The sequence below is a fragment of the Siphateles boraxobius genome, unplaced genomic scaffold (genome assembly GCF_051911475.1).
Source record: "Siphateles boraxobius isolate OS27281-9 unplaced genomic scaffold, OSU_SipBor_1 6, whole genome shotgun sequence".
NCBI lineage: Eukaryota > Metazoa > Chordata > Actinopteri > Cypriniformes > Leuciscidae > Siphateles > Siphateles boraxobius.
The window spans coordinates 9445771-9467890 of NW_027509186.1; the positions used below are offsets into that span (position 1 = coordinate 9445771).

The 22120-nt window shown below is 37.1% G+C and overlaps 1 long non-coding RNA gene and 1 pseudogene across 2 annotated transcripts in view; one reads left to right on the plus strand and one right to left on the minus strand.

The window, feature by feature from the left end:
- The window catches only part of LOC143715697 (collagen alpha-1(XII) chain-like), a 41344-nt pseudogene extending 36341 nt beyond the window's left edge, over positions 1-5003 (minus strand). Inside the window, exons 1-9 of the transcript XR_013195871.1 lie at positions 4973-5003; positions 4676-4819; positions 4300-4356; positions 2074-2337; positions 1783-1947; positions 1471-1644; positions 1083-1367; positions 397-996; positions 144-148 (exon numbers count right to left, since the gene is read on the minus strand). The product of XR_013195871.1 is annotated as a collagen alpha-1(XII) chain-like (transcript). The remainder of the gene's footprint in view (positions 1-143; positions 149-396; positions 997-1082; positions 1368-1470; positions 1645-1782; positions 1948-2073; positions 2338-4299; positions 4357-4675; positions 4820-4972) is intronic.
- LOC143715844 (uncharacterized) overlaps positions 1-20923 on the plus strand; it is an 83032-nt gene extending 62109 nt beyond the window's left edge. Inside the window, exon 3 of the long non-coding RNA XR_013195901.1 lies at positions 20914-20923. This is a non-coding gene — a long non-coding RNA (uncharacterized LOC143715844). The remainder of the gene's footprint in view (positions 1-20913) is intronic.
- The last annotated feature ends 1197 nt before the right edge of the window (positions 20924-22120 follow it).

Consider the following 22120-nt stretch of genomic DNA (forward strand, 5'->3'; position numbering starts at 1 on the left):
TATATGAGACTTTTCCCTTTGGTTTCCCATGAGCATTTATTTCACACCCCAATTTAATGCCCAAAAAAGTTACAGAACAACTACAAGCTCAGGCAGCACCTAATAGATTTTAAATTGGCCTGTTTTCAACACCAAACATTAGCATTTTCTGCATTATATTTTATGACATTAGCAGACTTGAAATACAGCACACAACTATTATGTTTTGGTGCTTGTTTGTTGTTTATTCTCAGAGCTTGACAGCTTTGTTTACTATTTTTATTGTTTGGAATTGAGCAGCTTGGACATTCTGCTAAATAAGTTATTTTGTGATTCAAAGAAAGAAAGAAAGAAAGAAAGTGAAAGTGAGTGAATGATGACAGAAGTTTAATTTTTGGGTCAACTAACCCTTTGAACTTTTGTACAGAAAGTACAAGCTCTTGCTCAATTCTGAGACAGATGGACTGGGTTAGCTAATTGGAAATCCTCTGGAAAGCATCAAAGTCATCTACGGTGTACACATGGGTCTCCACTGGAGAATTAGCAATCGCCTCCAGCTCAGAGCGGACAGCATCTTTCACGCCCACTGCGAAAATCTCTACATCCGTGTTCCTAAGCTTAGCTGCCGGGTCTTTGAAAGCATCCGAGGACTTTCCATCGGTGATCAGAATCGTAACACGAGGTACATTCGCACGAGCGCCTCTGGTTTGAATAAAAATCCTCTCTCTCACATACGCCATAGCTTGCCGGTGTTCGTGGAGCCACCGCGGTAGGGGAACGTTCTAATGGCTTTGACCACAGCACTCAGATCGTGGTGGGTGTTCAGGTAGAACTCAGTGTCTGGGTCTCTGCTGTACTGGACCAAGCTGATTTGAACTTTTTCCGACCCAATGTCAAAGGTGTTGACTAGGGCTTCCAAGAAAGCTCGAACTTTAGTGAAGTTTGCAAGACCGATACTGTAGGAACCGTCGACCAGGAGAACGACGTCGGCTTCTACATCCACACCATGAGAACATTCTAGAAATAAAAAGAGCTTGCGGGTCATACAACTATTTAATCAATGGATTACTGTGGATAGTTAAAGAGTGTGGACCTTTCCTCACCTAATTAAACTTTTAAAGGCTGGGTTTTCTCCATCGCCATAACTGCCTCGCTAGGTGTCCGACCTTTGATTGCAAACAGGCTGATATCGTACTCTGTATCAGGGGACAAATCTCTCACATTCACAGAGGTCTGAGTTGGCTCAACGTAAAGCTCTTGGCTACCAGCCAACATGGGAACCATCTGCACCTTGTATCCAGTCACTTCCCCTATAGATGCATCCCACGTCACCCGCATTGACTTGGATGCAACCTCTGTGACTTGCAAGTTTGAAGCTGGTTCAACAACTGCAAATAAACAAAAAGAGGAAAAATGGGGTCATGTTTAATGCTCGGGGTTGTGTTTAATAAACCTGCTAAAGCAGATTTACAATTGTTATTGTTTATTTACCTTCCTCGCCGCTAGCCAGCGAGTTGAGCTGGTCATCCACACTGGTGCACACCTGTGTGATTAGTGATTTCACCACAGCTTTGATCATATCGAAGTTTGGCACAGTGTACACGTGTGTTCTGTAGGGCGTTGAAGACATTTGTTTCAACTCTTCCTCATCTGCTTCTTTGATCCCTAAAAAAAAATATTAAATTATAGCATTATTTCTCAAAATTACTTTCAAGGATTTCTTTTGTGTGGATGGATTTCTCGAAAGCTGCCAAGTTCTGTGAAGAAGAAATCCAGACCGAGAAAGAATGAATGACCACATACCCAAAGTGAAGATTTCAACTCCAGCATTCTTCAACCTCTTGGCGTAACCCTCCACAGGGTCCTGAGATTCCCCATCTGTGATAACTACGGCTACTCTGGGGAATCCCTTACGAGCACCGGCGCTCTCTGTGAACATGTTTTTCAGCAGTTGGTCCAGGGCTTCGCCTGCACACGCACACAAAAAAACAATCACAAAGTTGAAATTCACAATGTTGATTTGTTTCAAAATTTGCTTCAGCAGTAAGATTATCTGTAGGTTTCTGTATAAATTCAAAAGTATAAATTTGGTACCGGTCATGGTGTTGCCACCCTTGTACGGCAGATTGTTAATGGCTCTGAGCAGGTCGGCCTTTTTGAAGTACTGGTTAAGGTTAAACTCGGTTCTGGTGTCCGTGCTGTACTGAACCACACCCACTCTAGTCTTGTCCTCTCCAAGGTCAAACGCTCCTGCTATGGCTGCTATGAAACTGCGGATGAATTTAAAATTGTCCTGCCCGACACTCCAAGAACCGTCCACCAGGAAGACCAGGTCAGCAATGGCACTTACTGAGCATTCTGGGAAAAAGAGTGAGAGGTCAATGAGTCAGAAGCTTGTTTGACTTCAGATAAGGGGATGAATTTTTGAAAAGGATGCAAAGCTTCTAAAACATAAACCATTCAAGAGTTTTGGCAAACACATTTTGAACATAACTCAAAATTCTGACCTATTTTTCCATTTCAGAAAAAGACCAAACATTTTAGTATTATAAAACCAAGTGATTTCATTTGCATGCTAAGTTTATAAATCGCACATATATTTTTTTGCTGCTACAAAAAAAATATGTGGCACATATTATATGTATTACAAAAAATATGCCGCACATAAAAAATCGCATGCTGCTACAAAATAAACCCTTTTACAAATGTACAACTTTAGAGATGAATTTTTATGAGTCCCTAGAGGTTCAAATAATATTTAATTAATATAATACATATGTTGATGATTAAGTTTAAGTATGTTTAACACAAATTAACGCATTTATAGTTAACATTGACTAAATTCTTACTTGACAGTTTAATTCTCCATTGTGACATTTTTCACATATTTTTCTCTATTGTTTACATACTTTTTGAGCTTCACGATAATTAAATTTTAATTATCTTTCTCCATCATTTAATGATAAATGAGAGTAATGAACATTGGTCACCTGCAACAGCAACTTTGCCAAGATTGTGACAATCCCGGAGGTTTCTGTAGATTTGGATGGCTCAAATGTTGTAAATATGCAAAAAGGTTTATGTGTTAGTTTATACTATATGCTTCAGCGTCTATCAAAATCTAGAAAATGAACATATACAAATCCCCTTTATAACAGCACCACATTTATCTATTATGCAATACACACCGGTTACAACTCATTCCCCACTGACACATGGGTTGAGTATGTCTCTATACGAAATGCTATTAGGCGAGTCATTACTAGTCATTCCATCTCTGTTGAACTCCATGAATCTTAATCCTCTATACGGTTTGGAAAAATTCCTCATCTTTCAGTCATATTTGCCCTCTATCACGATTTGTGGAATTTGCTGCCCTTGAAATGATTGTGTTGGCTACATCTTTGGTAAGATGTTGGCAAATGGGTAAAGCACATAACGCACATAACTATAGAATGAATTCTTAATGCGCATGTGAACGCCATCAGCGTCTATCACAGGTTCACGGTTAAAGTCTGTTTAGAGAGAACGGTGTTGTCTCAGCGGCCCCTAATTTAATAACAATCATTTAGACGGAAGTGAATCAATCAAAACTAACTTTAGCTGGAAAAAACATTTTTCAAGAACCACTATAAAACTAAACCAATCTCTGTTACCTTAAATTATATGTTTATCTCTGTAAAGCTGCTTTGAAACAATCTACATTGTTAAAAGCGCTATATAAATGAGGATGACTTGACTTGACTTGACTAAAGAACAGGATTTTGTTGACATATCGTAGCTTGACTTCCTTTATTACCGTAATTAGATTAACTTTTTTCCACTTGCGCCTGCAGAAGGGAAGCACTGGATCATTGAAACTGGGTTTTGTTAGCGAGTCGTCTGCAGAAGGCAGCTAACTAACCATTATGGTATTCGGGTGGGGTGTGAGGGGGGGTGTTTGGATTTTCCACTTCTGCTTAATGTAGGAAAGGAAAAGTAAAGCTGTTCACCTTCATCTGGAGAATGAGGCCACAGGGCTCTTGTAAAGAGAGAGGCTGTAATGCTTTCTGCACTGCGAGAGGTTCGGGTTTTTATTTCAAACAAGGCGAAAGGGGCCACTTACGAACTCTCACCCAAAAGCCATGCTGGAAACGTTGGCTCGAATTTATCATGTCTGGAAAAGTTAATGCTGACTAACAAGCTAAATTGTTATCAGGAATCATAAATTCGGAAAGAAAGGAAGGCATACACACATTTGCGTACTGACTAGTATGGAAACTCCCAATAAAATGTAGAGACCACAGAACCAATGGAAAGAGCCTGGATGTGTGTACTTACTGACTGAATCTGAGACCTGAGGTTTCCTGGTACCTCCTCCAACACTGCTTGATTGGACAAAAACAGAAAACAATACAGCAATAAATATTAAGGCAAAAGTATTCCTTCCATTAAAAGGGTTCCCATACCCTTTGGCCAATAAATTGCCATGCTTTCTCCACACTGTTTTATAGAGATTGCAATACAAAAAGCCATTTCTAGTCAATTAAATATCTTATAGTTGAACATAACAACAATTTTAAAGTGTACAGAGTGTAAAAGAATATTTGTATTTCAAATTCACAACTTAAAAATTCCCTGAGACTTCCAGGCTTACATGACCATGGGATCCCTATATGATCCCTATATTTAAAGAATAAGATGCCCTGCCACTTACTTGTAATCTGACCAGAGATTGGTATACTCTCCTCAGATCCAAAATATGAAGTAATTGTAACAACATAATCCACATCGGGGGTCAAATCTCTGATGGAGGTTTTGGTTGAAGTTGGGGGAAGTGTGAATTCCTTAACAGGCTCTTCTACAGGCAGAAGGGAACATTTGCATTTTCAACGTTTAAATGTCATATCATGATATACATTCTACATGAAGATAATACCTAGCCACCCTTCATTTATAAGTAGATACACCTAGTCTAGACACACAAGACCTAGATTAGGGAAACATTAATTACTTCCCAAGACAAGCGATGAGTAACAGTCCATGTTTAAATCATTTTTTGAAGGGCACGCCAGAACGCATTTCCCGAGAGTTGCCGTGGCAGTGAGTTTAAAGGTTACTTGTCTTATTCCAGATTCTTTCTTATCTCAAGCAACATAAGGTACACTTACTATGGTCCCCCACGAGTAACCTTAGGTTAAGTGCTTCTCTCATGGGCTCAGTAGCAGTAGATCAAGAAACAACCCTTAATGTTAGCCGATATGAGTTTTCTTTAATGCTATACATTTTCTGGTATGGAGTGCCAACTTATTCAGAATCCAGTCAATTGGCAATTGATAAAAAATTAGTTCTGTCACTTTTTTTTCCGAAACAGGTTACTGACATAAAACCAAGCAAATGTTTCATGTTGCTTGCCGTTATAATTCCAACACGTATAGACCTTTCACTGTTTCATCAACCTGTATCCGATGTCTCTTGTACTCTGAAGCCCTCGGTCCTTGACAGCGGTTGCTTCCATAACATTTGCACTGTGTTTTCATTTAAAATCTTAAACCTCAAGTCTGATGGAGGCATTACTGTGGAAAGCGGAGGTGTATCAAGTTATTTCCAAGAAACCATTCCAAAAGCTGTATTTATGAGAAGAGCATACAGGTTTATGGACGAAATCCCAACAGTGAAGTTCATTGTTGGGGAAGGACTCAAGGCAACATGAAACAAACGTGGACGGCGGCCATTTTGGATAAAAATGACATATGTTTGAGCTGTCTGACTGTAGGGCCATTGACTACTCAAGCATAGACACGTAAAGCGCGTTCCACAAAGACCTCGACAGAACATTACATGGGGCCATAACTTGTGACGTGCATGCAGTCAATGCAGTCAACCCAACACAGCCAGAAGAGCTGTGTTGAACTGTTTCAATAGTTGACGTCACAGATAGACAAGAAGTATTGATTGTACAATGGACTTGAAAGTTGACAATAATGGGTAACAATTTATGTGCAACTACATTAATCTGATCACTTTCCATTGCAAACCGCTTAAAAGGGTGCACAACGACAACCTTTAATAAGAAAATACAGGATAGTGACAAACAAGTGAATATATAAACGAAAAGAGGGTACGTAACATTACACTAGTCTAGATGAACTTGAAGACTCATGCACTTGTACATCGAAAGTTTTCTGCAACAACTTGTCGGACTAAAAGGACTTCATTTACAAGACGCACATGTAGAGAACTTTGAAATATTTTAAAGGGATATTCTTATGGTATTTTGTGTTGTATTGTGTTTGAAAAGTCAGTGTCTGTGTGGAACATAGAGTTGGTGTGTGAATGTCAGAATATCACATTAAAATATTTTGTGAAGCTGGGGCTCTGGTCAAATTTTGACAAGGGCTTAAGCTTGACCGGGATAGGGTTCGCCAAAATCAAGATTTACCAACCTGGCTGACCAGATGTCACAATCGGTTCCATTTCTGACTCCAAAAGTGTCCAACACAACCGCTTACTCACACCGATTCATCACCCATTCTAGATTTTCTCTTTCTTTTTTGGGTCCATCCAACCCAAACCAGTTTTGGTGCAACCAAACTTCGAAGATCATTTAAAGTAACACCAGGTAACTTTTGCTCTCGGGGTCCCCCTACAGTTGGGAAACAGTATTGTCTTCTACTAGTGTCGTAAACTCTGTCATCCTACATGCACGTGCATTTGTTGACAACCATGATAGCCCTGAACACTGTAGGAGGAGGTCACATGCAGGTGTTCTGCTTGCCTCGCGTGTGAAATGTCTTCATCCCAGGTACAGTGGCATATATTTCAGCATGTCATATGGATATAATTTCATGGGTTTTATTTTTTTTCTAACGACAAATGATCGCGATGATCACGTTTACAAGCCAGCCTCATTATAGTAGCCTAGTCAATGGTTACCGTTTTACTGAATCTATATGATACTTCAATGCAATCTTTGAGTTGTAGATAATAACCATATATCGTCAATATTATAATATCAAGCTACCATATATGAATCTGCAAATTTTACAAATCGATTTGCATTATAGCTTGAGGCAAGACAAATAAACAAATATCACAGACATGTTAGGTATCCTAAAATATGATTTTGTAAATCTTATATATTTACTTGCAAGAATGTAGCCCCTACCAAACTTGTACACGCCGTTTAGACATAGGCTTTCATTTGATTTTTTTCTTTGTACATGTTGAGTAGAGTACACTTTTTAGGTCAAACATTTGCTATTTGCATTTCATCGATTGCAAAGTTCAAATCAGAACGAGAATGCTAGCGATAGCTAACCATCAAAAACTAGAATATCGTTTACTAGCTACCAGATTGATAATTTGCTACTCTACTATCATTACTTGATTCATGAAGATAAACGGAGGATAAGATAGCTTCCGTAACATAGTCAGGCAGACAAAAAAAAAACAAAGAGATAGTATGCAAGCAATATACTTACTAGTCCAAAAGCATGACAGCCAAGTCCGCATCGGTCGGGCACCCATCCTCCTCAGTCAGCTAGTGCGGTCAAGTGGGCCGCGCGTTGAAAATACACGGTCAAGCCAGCCACACATTTTTTTTAGTATGCGCGTCTAATCGTGTACTTACGGTATGGGTGCTGAAAGAGGTCAAACTTGATTTTTAGACTCTATTTTCTGCTATTTTCCATCTTATTAGGGCACAAATAATATATAATTTTTTTACTATTTTAATGTTTGTATGCATAAATATGATTAAAATTAATTATTACATAATTTATGCATGTTCATATTCATTTTAATTATCATACATCCTTAATATTTTTACATTTTTTAATGTTTATATATATATATATATATATATATATATATATATATATATATATATATATATATACATATAGTATACATTAATTATTATAATATATTTATTAATGCTAATGAAATTGAATATTAATGTTATTTATCATACATTTATTTTCATTATATATTATATATTAATGTTTATTTACTTATTTTTAATTTAAATGTTTATATATAGTATACATTAATTATTGTAATATATTTATTAATGCTAATGAAATCTGTAATATTGATGTTAATTATCATACATTTATTTTACATTTGTATTGTTGATTTTTATGTTTGTGTATATATAAAGTATACATTTAATTATTTTACATCATGTATAAATGTTTATTTATTTATTTACTTACATTTTGCATGTTAATGTAAATGACAAATATGATACAACAGGCTTTTGGTGGCTTTAATCTGTCAATTATCCATGAATTGCATAAATGAACAATAAAAACCTGATCTATGAAATATGCTTGCATACCTGATGAATTAAACACAAATGATATTTAAAACACACGCACGCACACACACACACACACACACACACACACACACACACATACACACATACACACAATTTATATATACAAGTATGTTATATTACTGTATAGTTTTGGAGAAAAGGCAAACTCACTCCACACATCAAAGTGCATTCAATCACTTACACCATGTCCCATTTTCAAACACTCATAAAAAGTGTTCCTTCGTAGGTTTGCCCATTCTAACATTTGATTAATTTATGAGTGTTTGAAAATGGGACATGGTGTAAATGCTAGAAAGTGTTTGGGGTGTTTGCCTTTACTTTTCTCGAAAACTATACAGTAAAATTACTTGAAAATAATTACAGTAATAGTCAGGGTCACTCTGAACAGTAATCCAATGAACAAATGAGCAAACCTATGAAGGAACAATTTTTATAAGTGTTTGAACATGTGACATGGTGTAAAAGCTAGAATGCACTTTGATGATTGGGGTGTTTGCCTTTACTTTTCTCCAACACTATACAGTAAAATGACTTGAAAATAATTACAGTAATAGTCAGGGTCACTCTGAACAGGAATCCAATGAACAAATGAGCAAACCTATAAAGGAACACTTATTATGAGTATTTGAACATGGGACATGGTGTAAAAGCTAGAATGCAGTTTGATGATTGAGGTGAGTTTGCCTTTACTTTTCTCCAAAACTATACAGTAAAATTACCTGAAAATAATTACAGTAATAGTCAGAGTCCCCCTGAACAGGAATCAAATGAATGCATGAGCAAACCTATGAAGGAACACTTTTTATGAGTGTTTGAACATGGGACATGGTGTAAGTGCTACAATGCAGTTCGATGATTGGGGTGTTTGCCTTTACTTTTCTCCAAAACTATACAGTTAAAGTGACTCTAAAATAATTACAGTAATAGCCAGGGTCACTCTGAACAGTAATCAAATGAGAGAATGAGGAAACCTATGAAGGAACACTTTTTATGAGTGTTTGAAAATGGGACATGGTGTAAGTGCTAGAATGCAGTTTGATGTTTGGGGTGTTTGCCTTTACTTTTCTCCAATACTATAAAGTAAAATGACGTGATAATACATACAGTAATAGTCAGGGTCACTCTGAACAGGAATATATTGAAAGAATGAGCAAACCTATAAAGGAACACTTTTTATGAGTCTTTGAAAATGGGACATGGTGTAAAAGCTAGAATGCAGTTTGATGATTGAGGTGAGTTTGCCTTTACTTTTCTCCAAAACTATACAGTAAAATTACCTGAAAATAATTACAGTAATAGTCAGAGTCACTCTGAAAGAGGAGTCCAATGAAAAAATGAGCAAACCTAAGAAGGAACACTTTTTATGAGTGTTTGAACATGAGACATGGTGTAAGTGCTAGAATGCAGTTTGATGATTGGGGTGTTTGCCATTACTTTTCTCTAAAACTATACAGTAAAATGACTTGAAAATAATTACAGTAATAGTCAGAGTCACTCTGAACAGGAATCAAATGAATGAATGAGCAAACCTATGAAGGAACACTTTTTATGAGTGTTTGAACATGGGACATGGTGTACGTGCTATAATGCACTTTGATGGATGGGGTTGAGTTTGCCTTTACTTATCTCCAAAACTATACAGTAACATGACTTGATAATAATTACAGTAATAGCCAGGGTCACTCTGAACAGGAATCAAATGAAAGAGAAAATGGGACATGATGTAAGTGCTAGAAGTTGAAGTAAAATGAAGTAAAACTCCCATTTTATCTAAAATGTAAATGGGTGTTTGTGTTTGTGTGTGCGTGTGTGTGTGTGTGTGTGTGTGTGTGTGTGTGTGTGTGTGTGTGTGTGTGTGTGTGTGTGTGTGTGTGTGTGTGTGTGTGTGTGTGTGTTTTGAGTATCATATTTCATACTTCAGGTATGAATGTATATTTCATAGATTGTATAAAGGTGTTTATAGCTTATATAAATGCAATTCAATTATAATTGACAGATTAAAAGCCACCAAAAGCCTGTTGTATTTATTTGCCAAATATTTGCCATTTAAATTAACATAAAAAATGTAAGAAAATAAATAAATAAACATTAATACATTATGTATAATAATTAATGTATACTTTATATATAAAAACATTAAAATCAACAATAAAAATGCAATATACATGTATGATAATTAACGTTAATATTACATTTCATTAAAGTTAATAAATAAAGTACAATAATGTATAATACATACATATATATATATATATATATATATATAAACATTCAAATTAACAATAAAAATGTAAAAAAAATTATGATGTATGATAATTAACATTAATATGAACATGAATAAATTGTGTAATAATTAATGAATCACATTTAGGCCTACAAACATTAAAATAATAATAAAAAAAGTAATGTTTTTTTTTTATCATAAAACTGTATTATTTGTGTCCTAATGAGATGGAAAATAGCAGAAAATAGTGTCTAAAAACATTAAAATTAACAATAAATATGTAAAAATTATTAATGTTAATTGACATAACTATGAACATGAATATTATGTAATAATTAATGTAACTCATACACAATAATAATAAAACAGTCATGCTTTTAAAAAAAATCATGCAAAATGTATTATTTGTGTCCTAATAAAATGTAAAATAGCGGAAAATAGAGTCTTAAAAACAATTTTGACCGCTTCCAGCACCCATACCGTAAGTACACAATTAGACGCGCATACTAAAATAATGTGCGGCTGGCTTGACCGTGTATTTTCAACGCGCGGCCCACTTGCCCGCAGTCTTCAGCTCACCCAATGTTGATCCTCGTTCTGCCTTTAACGCGATCACTTTCTCTTTTTCTCTTTTTGCTTTGCTCCGATAAAACCTTTGCTTTCTTGTTTTTCTGTGCTGCTTCGGCCATGATTATAACATTTGGCTCGCACGTCCGATTTTAAGGAAATGGCGGTGGTGGTGGAAGTGACGTATATGCCGTAAAGCAGTCGCATTTTTGTAGTTCTCTTTGTTCGCCGGTTACTACCCGAAACCCGAAGTTTAAAAGTACGATTAAAAACGCTACAGACCCCGTCAGGCTATGGCAGACGTGTCATTCAACCTATTGTAAGTCGATGTACCATCACAAGAGACTTGGAAATATATTATGAAGGTTGAAAAGTTACCTAGTGTTACTTTAACAAAATGTATTTTGCTATGTTGAGCATCTAACCATTTCATATACGAAAGTGATAACGTTGGTTAAGGTATTTGTTTGTATTTTATATCAGTGGAACATGTTTAAACTAAGACCCTGTCGTTTATTCAATGATTTGATATGGTTAAGTCACAGTTTTAATAGCTCTAAGACTGTTCAAACCTACAAAGTGCTCGGTTACTGAAAGATAGACTGTAAATACTAAAATAAATGAAAAAGTGTTTTACTAGAGAAATAAAAGTTGAATGTGAATCTGTCTGGCTGAGGTATCTGGTATCCAGCAAATGATCATGGGTCTTAAGTTGCATATGGAAAATATTTAAAACCAAGTCATATTCAATACTAAACATTTGCTGGATTGGCCTTACATGTTTTATCCTATAATTTGCAATTGAAATATATTACAGTTGATACTCTTGAAGAAGTTGCTGAAAAACACAGTTAGATCTAATGAAATATCCTGTCCTGTCATGCATTTCTATTTCAACTATGGCATTAAAACCACAAATTGTTTAAAACAAATTGTATAGGAGCGTTAAACTCCTCAACCTAGTGTCTAAAAAGAGACATAACACTTAGAAATGCACATCTACATTAACGGAAACTATTTTTCCTCTCTATTTTTGTTCTTCTTTTTTTTTAGATTAAATGTAAATTGAAAAATATTGAACACACTTAAACAGAGACAAAAGTTATTGTACAGTTATTATTTATATATATGTTTTAGAAACAAAAGACTATGATCTAAACTGTTGGAATAAAGTATTTTTAATTTAACAGGGTGATTTGTTGGCTTTTTTACCTTGAGCTCTCGCTGATGTCACTACTGCGAGTGTTATTAGAGCGGCCACTGCCAAACGCCTGACCGACATCTTCACCCCGGTATCAGCAGAACATCAATCAATCTGAAAAATCAACCATATTACACACACATTCGCTGCTCATAAATCAACCCAGAAATAAAAAATAAGATAGTATGCACTGGACTCCAGCACAACTCACTGCAAGAGATCTCATTCAAATCTGATTTTAATTATTTCTCCATTCAAAATTCCAGCTGTTTCTCTGGTCAGCAGAGGGAAACTAAATTATTTCTGTGGTTAATACTCCAAAACTTTTTGGTAAATATTTATAAAACAAAGTCTCTTATTAAAATAACTCACTGTGGGCTTTTGAAAAACATTGTTTAACTGTAAAACGATTATAAACTGAATATGTTGTAAGTCACTGCAAACCCCACTGATTCATCCGTTCAACGAGGTTTAGAAAATGGAGCAATTTCAACTATCACATGCATATTCACTTTTGAAGGCCATTTGTGATCAGTGTAAAATTTTTATTTTATTTTTATTTTTATTTTGAACTGTGAGTTCATAGACTATATGCAATTGTCTGGAAATTTGCCTGATTTTGGATCCTGCACATCAGGGGTGGAAAAACTTTTCTGCAGGGTTCCTGCGCCCCCTGTTGTGCCTGGACAAATTCAGATTTCACATCCATATATTGATGCTGCTGTCTCTAAACTTTGGCAATGTGCTTGATGTCTGTGTTACACATATTGCATGTTGCTATAAATAATTACCAACGCAAGAACAGGCAGCTCACAAAATATTTGCACATTGAGTTCAAGTTGTTCATTAATATCACTCAGCAATTAGTATTTGCCCTGACATTTCAAGCAGTGTGGCATGATTACTCAATCTAAAACTATTCCAAACAACATTTTTTCCAGTCCTTTTATATTATACATGGCCTCATTTTAATTAAGACTACATTTGCACTTTTGAAAATGCATCATCACATGGCAAGACTTACTGAAATCAATTAGGGCAAAAGGGTATTTCAATTAATGAAAAACAAAACTTGAAAAAATACACTTGGTCAAATGCAACATTTAATTAAAAAAATGACAGCCTTTTTAATTGAATAGGTGAATGGGCATGCAAAGTGTGAGTCAAAACTTATCATGCAGGCACGGTGTCTTGTGTTTGGTGTTGTAATAGTGTAAGAATTTAAGTAAAGTTGAATGAAAAAAAATAAACATAAGGCTCTTTAAAAGTCTTAGAAACCTCTTATGGACAAAACATGTTTGAAGCTCACTCTAAATCTTTTAATTATATTTATCTAAGCTCTTCTACCTCTATTCTCTAAGCAAATTACATGTGAATTAGGTAAATAAACATAAAAATGTCCCAATAAATGAAGTTCAGGGGCCTCATTTATAAAACTTTGCGTAGGATTTGCGTCAGAAGTGGCGTACGGATGTAACATGTACCATATTCGGATTTATAAAACCGTGCGCACGCACATCCTACGCATTTATCCCTTAATAAAACACAATCAATTCCAAATGTAGCGCAGCTTTTGCGGCTTCATGTCACGCCCATGGTTGCACATAAATAGTCCGTGAAACGCCCACAAGTTACTATTCATCGATTGCGAAACCATGGCAAACCCAGAGAGGAAAACCAAGAAACGTAACTTCACTTAATCTGAAGAAGAAATTATCGTTGAAGAGGTGGAAAAGAGTTGTGCAATTCATCCTCATAACACATCTGGAGCTTGTCAGATGCAATCAAATGGATTGTAATAAAATGCCATGATGCCATCACAATGCGTAATGACGCACATGGCGTAATGCCCACACTGTGGCCTCCAAACAACATTTTACTCCTCTTTTCCACCTCGTCAACGATAATTTCTTCTTCACATTGAGTGAAGCTACGTTTCTTGGTTTTCCTCTCTGTGTTTGCCATGATTTCGCAATCGATGAATAGTAACTTGTGGGCGTTTCACGGACTATTTATGGGCAACCATGGGCGTGACATGAAGCCGCAAAAGCTGCCATACATTTAGAATTGATTGTGATTTATTAAGGGGAAAATGCGTAGGATGTGCGTGCGGACGGTTTTATAAATCCAAATATTTTTATACGCACGTCCTATGTTTCATCCGTACGCCACTTCTGACGCAAATCCTACGCAAAGTTTTATAAATGAGGCCCCAGGTCTTTTGAGTCTTACAAGTTTTAGATTTAGATTCCTCAACTAAAGAAAATAAATAAGTATCATCCCAACTTTAAAAGAGCACAATAACAGGGTGGTGGAAAAAATGAAATCACCATACAAACGTCCATGGAAAAAGTGATCAGAGCAGCTGAAAATGGGTCAGTGTGCACTCATTCATCATTTCATATTACATTTATCTCATACGTCTCAAAATTAATCAATAACACCTTCTTCCATATATAATTAAATAGGTTCATCAATAAAAGAAGAAACTCCACATGAGCACTTACCAAACTCCCAAAAATGTTTCCAAAATCTCTCAATATAGGCTATCACAAAACTGTTGAATGAAAGTGGAAATGTCGCCCGGATGCAAATGGATTTAAAGGTCTTTTCAGAAAGGCAAGAGATTTTCCGTGATGGTGTAGTGATGGAGATGAAAATGAAGAGGAGGATCTGATCACCCACAGCTCGTGAAGGCTGTTTTCAAATGCACAGGATCTCAGACTAGAATTTGCTTCATAACAGGGGGCTGATCCCGAACCCGGAGCTCTGACGTCACCGTGTGGATGCATGTGTTGGGATGCGCTTTTGGAAAGTCGCGCATGTTTTCGGCATTCCTGTAGCATGCCACTTATCTTTGTTTTTGGTTTCAGCAGGAATTATTATGGCACAGACTACATTACCTCGGACGAGATTAAAAAGTTATCGAACATTTTTAATATACTATTCATTTATTTTGATAGCCTATTCAGGATTGTATAGCCTTTGTTTTTAACTCAATTGCAAAGTTAAGCAATTATAAATAACTATTAATGTAATTAGAATGTGGTTTTCAGAAGGACAAACATATTTAAATAAATATACCTCGGTCATTTTCTGTAGGCCTACAATCTGAGGAGATCCCGCGCCACAAAAAAAAAAGATTTATGGTGCTCTCAGCCGACAACTATAGTAAAACATTGAGAAGGGTTTTTACATACAATTTCGTGCAATATGTACGCTAAACATAAAATATCGTAATCATAATGACAATATCGATAGCCTACTGTTTCTGAGGTAGGCCTATCGTTCAACGGTCCTAACGGCTGGCTTGAGTGGTTGCTTTGGTAACATCATCTTCCCGCCAACACAACTACTTTTTTGCTAGTTGTTCAAGATTTTGACTCGTCTTGCAGTTGCAATCAAACCTTTGTTGTGTTACTTAAGTATGACTTTTTTTTCTCTCTGTATGATATTAAAACCCTGCTGGAAAATCACGCTTATAGTAGCTGTGTTTTGGAACATGTGTCAGTAGCTGTGTTCTGGACCAGCTAGTAACCAGCTAGATCAGGTAAATTCAATCTACCGTGTCCAAAACACTGATATCAACGATTTAATTAAAGCAATTGTGCCCAGCAATATCAGAAAAGCTGTAAAAACGGTTAAACAACAAAATAAAATGGTAAACTGTACTTATGATGGGATTCATTTGAGCCTATAGAACAGTTTTACAAACATGCATTTCCATATATTTTAATATGTAGCCCCTAGTGGTCAAATCGGGTAACACACAGAGGGAATGGAGATGTCCAACACATCTTATGAATCAAAACTACACCCCTGATCTCATTATCAAGCCATAAATGAACAGGTCTGTTACCCATCTGAAGAATAAACATTTAGACGTTTAAAACTCATGTGTGCCAACTGGGAGTCAGGGTAGAGTTTGATTTGTGATCATCGAGTCTATTAGTTGTTTCAGCTGAGATCAGGACTGTTTTTAATTTGATCATTAGCTCATTACTCTCATTGTTCGAGAGAAATGCATAATAGTTCTATTGATCAAGGGAAAGCTTGAACTTCTACTGCTCCTTATAGATGGCTTGCAGAATTAATGATCTGTACTTTATAGTTTTATAATTAGCATGCAATTATTTTTGCTACATCTGTTTCAATCTCTGCAATGAACTGAGAGATTTTGTATGGGACACAAAGAGCACATTGTTCGTAATGCATGTGATAAATTTCCACATGAGCTCACGTGTATAGACCACCAATGCTGAGCTCAAATGATCAGTTCCTGTAAATTTGAACTTCCAGAGGGGAAAACAGTTCTTTGATGTACAGGCATTTGAAAACTATTTTATATGCCTTGAAAACACATTGTTTTGAAGAACAAAAAGGAAATGCACATAACTGTTTGTCTCCTAGGAAACAATGAAGACATCCAAGAAACATGCCGTATCGAAAACATGATTCTAAACGCTGCATTGTGAGTCACAAACATCCTGCATCAGTTAATGCTAACCTACATACACTTTCAGAAGGAAAAACACTTTGTTTGTTTTCTTCATCACATTCTTTAAGAGAAGAATATTAATCACAGGCATTAAATCAGAAGACAAACCTCATCAATAACTAGAATTAAAAGATGATGAATCGCATGAAAACCAGCTTAGAAATATCTAAAGTCGGTAACATTACACCCCAAAATCAAAAGATAAAAGATAATAATGACATTTTACATAAAGAAAATGTGCAATGCAAGGCAAAAATATCGTAATAGTAGTCCTAAAATAATTTTAATTTGGGGGCATTTAAATTGTCATTGAGTAAAGTAAAACAATCAAGATTTGTCCAGTTTTGACAGGCACAGTTTGTTTTATTTTAATCACTTTGGTCCTGTTTACCTTCCAAATGAAAGAATAAGTATATTGTGTGAAATGCTCATAACGTCAGGGCAGGAGCTGACATTAGTCTTTCTTCTGAGGCACAGCTGCCTTTACCTGTTGATATATGACACATGCAGTTCCTGAAAAGAGACACATGAATAATTCGTGATTAGAATTTAATATGATTATTAAATCAAATACATATCCATGCTTGCTAAGACGCGTCAAGCATCACGGCAAATTATGCGGTTTGAGTGAATTTGAATTTGCCACAGCTATATTCAGACATTGGGAGTGGGCACTTTAAACTTGGGCTAGTAAGCAATCACCCAGAACCCACACATAGGCCTTGATTAAGCCTTGATTAAGGGCTTAGATTAAGCCAGGATTATGCCTTAGTTCTTCAATTAGGACATTTAAGTAGCTTTTATAAATGTGCTTTAGGCCCTGTTTACACCTGGTATTAAGAGATATTTTGGTCAATCGGATCACAAGTGGATGACGCTAAATACAGGTGTGAACAGGGTCTAAAACGTTTTGAGCTTGTCCACTTCTGGATGTAGTCAGATTGCTTTCGTAGTGTAAACGCTCATGTGTTCAAACAGCCACAAAAGACCGTCTTCTCTCCTCTTACTGATCTAATGCGTGAACATTATGGGAAGAGCGCTAGCCAGACGGGATTTAAACTCTGTCGACTGAAGACCCAAGTTTGGTTTGAAGATGATAAACGTACCAAACACAATGTTCTCTCTCCATTCCTGATGTCTAACACACACTCACAGCGTTCGGCTGGTCTTGTGAATGTCAGAGCAGAAACTAAAGCTGATGCTCTCTGTATGTTCGGTTTTCTCCAGTTGCGTTCATATGTAAATTGCGTGATCTTATTTTGTCCATTAGATTGAAAAATCTGAAAAAAACATTAATTTACCCGCCCATAGACCCTCCCCTCGAAGAAATCAGGAGTAAAGTGGACAAAAGAGACGGATTAAAACACCAGGTGTAAACGGGTATGTGTCTCCCTCGTCCACTTGTGATCCGATCGACCAAAACACATCTTAATACCAGGTGTAAACAGGGCCTGAGAGATGTCAAAGCAAGTTGCTTTCAGTTAAGACAGCTCAAACATGCATTGCAGTCTGGGACTAGGCTCATAGCCTGGTAATACCAAACTCTGCTACTTCGCTTTGCTTCGTAGACAGAGTCTGCTCTCAATGACAAATGCGGAACAATTAGTTCATGCGTTCATGTCATCAAGGCTAGATTATTGTAATGCTCTACTAATGCTTTCCCTGCACGCTTAATAAACTACAGCTGGTCCAAAACGCAGCCGCTAGAGTTCGTACCAGAACCAGGAAGTATGACCATATTAGCCCGGTTCTGTCAACACTGCATTGGCTCCCTATTAAACATCGTATCAATTTTAAAATATTGCTGATTACTTACAAAGCACTAAATGGTTTAGCTCCCCAGTACTTGAGCGAGCTCTTAACGGATTATAGTCCTTCACGTCTATTGCGATCTCAAAGTTCTGGCCAGTTGATAATACCTAGAATATCTAAATCGACTGCTGGCGGTAGATCCTTTTCCTATTTAGCACCAAAACTTTGGAACAATCTTCCTAACATTGTCCAGGAAGCAGACACAGTCTGTCAGTTCAAAGCTAGACTAAAAACACATCTCTTTGACCTAGCATTCACATAACACTCTATAGACTTCTATAATTCAATATTAGGCTGCATAGATTAGGTCAGCCGGAACTGGGAAAACCTCCCTTAAATCCTGATGTACTCGTTACATCATAAGAAGAATGGCATCTATGCTAATTTTAGTGTCTTTGTTTATCCCGAGGTTTTCCCGCAGCCTGCCGGATCCAGGCCGTTTCCAGATCTGACGAATTAAGGACCTTCGCCTGGACCCGACATGACGTACACCGACATGTCAACAAAACATAAACATAACATCTTCCTAAACACATATCAAGCTTATTTAAAAACCTCGAAAGCATAAACACTCATTCAAAGTACCTGGAAAAGGGAGATGTAAATAACCATAAGTTCCCGCCTCCTCAGCACGAGCTGACCGATAAATCTAACACACCAAGAGAGGCGGGACTTAAGGCAGAACAGCCAATCATCAGCAGGTCACACTCAAAGCCGGTGTCATTTTTGAGTGGAATGAGGAGAGGAGACCCCGCGAGCGTAGACACAGAGCGGCCAGAGAAACGACTGAACGAGAGCGACTGTAGTAAGGCGTTTGTGCAAAACTGCAGAAAAAGTGCGGGTGTTGAACCCTCTCACCGGGAAAGTGATGGGGACGAGACCGCCTATGCCAAGTCCGAGTCAAGACCGAGTCTTTGATGGAACAAGTCCGAGACAGCAGAAATCGGTCTCGGACTCGAGTACTACATCACTAATGATTGATTCACAGAACTGTACTTTTATGTGTATGTCTTTAATGAATAAAGTGAACATTATCTGTACTACTTTCTGAGGGGGGGATGTTTCAGTATGTTTTGGTAGTCTGTGCTCAGGCCCTCTACAACTTTGGAGCATAGCTTTGGAGGAACTGTGATTCCCTTGTGCTTTTTTGTGTGTTGAATGCTCTGTGCAGGTCTTGTGATATGCAACAACAGACCCCGAGACGCATTTCTACGACCTCCGGTCGACTCGGATGACAATTATCTTGATTAATGTCGACTTACCCTCCTATCTATCCATAAGTGTAGAATTGTTTAGACTTTGTTTTCTTAGCCAATCAGAAGTAGCCAACATGTATGTAGTTACTGATGTCATTCATGCTCTTAGAAATGGTATAACTGGTGTGAGATTTTGTGTACGGTAGAGTCTCTGGCCTGCAACCTCCTCGATGAAACTGCAAACTATTCTTCAGTAAATTTTTACTTATTTGATTGAACCTCATGACTCTTGGTCTTCTTTCATCATATCTGGTCCTGGGTCTTTAAGCTGTTATCCCCTAACACAAGAAACATGGTAAATCTTGTTAAACCATTGGTAGACCATTCTTGTTAATGAATCATGGGTAAATTCGCTAACCAGGAAAAAGGTGGATATCTTTCATTATTTAACAAGCATGTATACTCATTCATAAGTTACATTTATACATATACAAATTCATAATGTCAAGTGTAGCTTTTTGTTTGTTTTATTATGTCTATGATCTTCGTACTAATAGAAGTATTTTATATATAATTATAATGATATAATAATTTATTTGCCTGGCTAAAAGCGGCATACACCTCCGACTTCCGATTATTACCGGCAGCTGACGTCCGGTTTTATTGGCAGGTACTGTCAGCTGCCAGTGGCAGCTACTTCCTGCTGCCAGCTGCCAATTTTTTCGCTGAACCCCCTGTCCCCCAATTCCAGGGGTTCAGTGAATGTGGTGTTGAGTGTGTGAGTGGCAGAGACGCTGTAGAAGGACAGAGTGCCGGCCAACACGTTGTGGTATATTTTTCCCTAAACCTAATTACCTGGGGCGTATCCAATCAACACCCAAGCGTCTACAGTCGACACTTAATAAATAAATTTACCTGGGGCGTCTCCAGTCGACACTTGATACTTTATACTCTAGCTCTGCGTCTACAGTCGACAACTGGCCTCGAGTTCCTTCTACCCCATCTAACTCGCAGCAGTAATAAACAAACAGACTACAGCAGTAGCCTGGGATGGGGGTTGCTGCGGGGGCTGCAGCCCCCCTTATCATAGCATCAGCACCCTGTAGTGAGGGACTGTGGACTAACATAATATTGTACTTAAAAACGTGAAATAAAAAATAATAAATTAAAATAGACATAACATACTGTGTTTGATATGGGATTAAAATTATGGGCAGTGTATAAGATATTTATAGTTTATAAACTAATGACTATTTTAATATTTTGTTGATAAAAGACTAGCCTACTCAGGAAGTGCTTCCGTCAAATGCAACGGGGTAATCCATCAGCCGGAAACTGAAGCTTCATGGGGGCCGTCATTGTAGCAGACCATCAACTGCTGTTAGCATTCCATTGACTCCCATTCATTTTGGCGTCACTTTGACAGCGAATAACTTTACATCTGAGGCGTCCAAAGACTTAATTTGTCCATCATTTATTTCTAAAGAAACACGACAATGTATAAAAGGCTCCATTACATTGTATCTTACATTATGGCCCCGTAGAAGCCGTTTTTGTAAAAAATAGACTAACGATTGCGTCATAACCACGCGACTCTCTGTCGCACTTTAGAGAAATTACCGTATAGACAGCAGGAGAAGCTCGCAGGCAATCTTTTACTGTCTATGAGACAATCGTGGGGACATAGAGGCATAAAGTAAAGGGAGAAGCCCATAGATAGACAGTCCATAAAAGCACCAGGACAAAATATTTCAACAACGTGTTTGAAGAATTAGGTGATTCAGATTTGTCTTGGCACAGCTACTAGAAGATTTACAACTGTCAGACTGTCATCAAGCTCAGTTTGAGCCTGCGCAGTCGCTCAGCCATCAGGCAGGAAGTGCAATAATCGGGGTTCAGTTTTCTCCGTTGAAATCAATGGGGTCGCTGTGTCCATTTCTTTTACTGTTTATGGTTGAAATCAAGGGGATCGCTGTGTCCATTTATTTTACTGTCTATACCCAGAATGGCCTGCTGGTTAAAAAATGTGGAATAAAGACTGTCTCAGAGTTTTCTTCTAGTCGACTAGTAGCTAGTTGTTCATTTAAGCCATTAGTGGACAAATAGCCCCTTTATATTAATTTAATTACTTAAATAGGCTATATACAGGATAATGACCATTTACGTAATACAGCCGCACTCAAGCGTACGACCGCACGCATAAAGCTTGCCACAAACAACCGGCAAAAGTAATGATGAATGTGTCAAAAATAGCAAGGAGACATTTAATTGTTTATTAATAAACTGGTGTTTTCTGTGTCGCTGCAATGCGTTGACG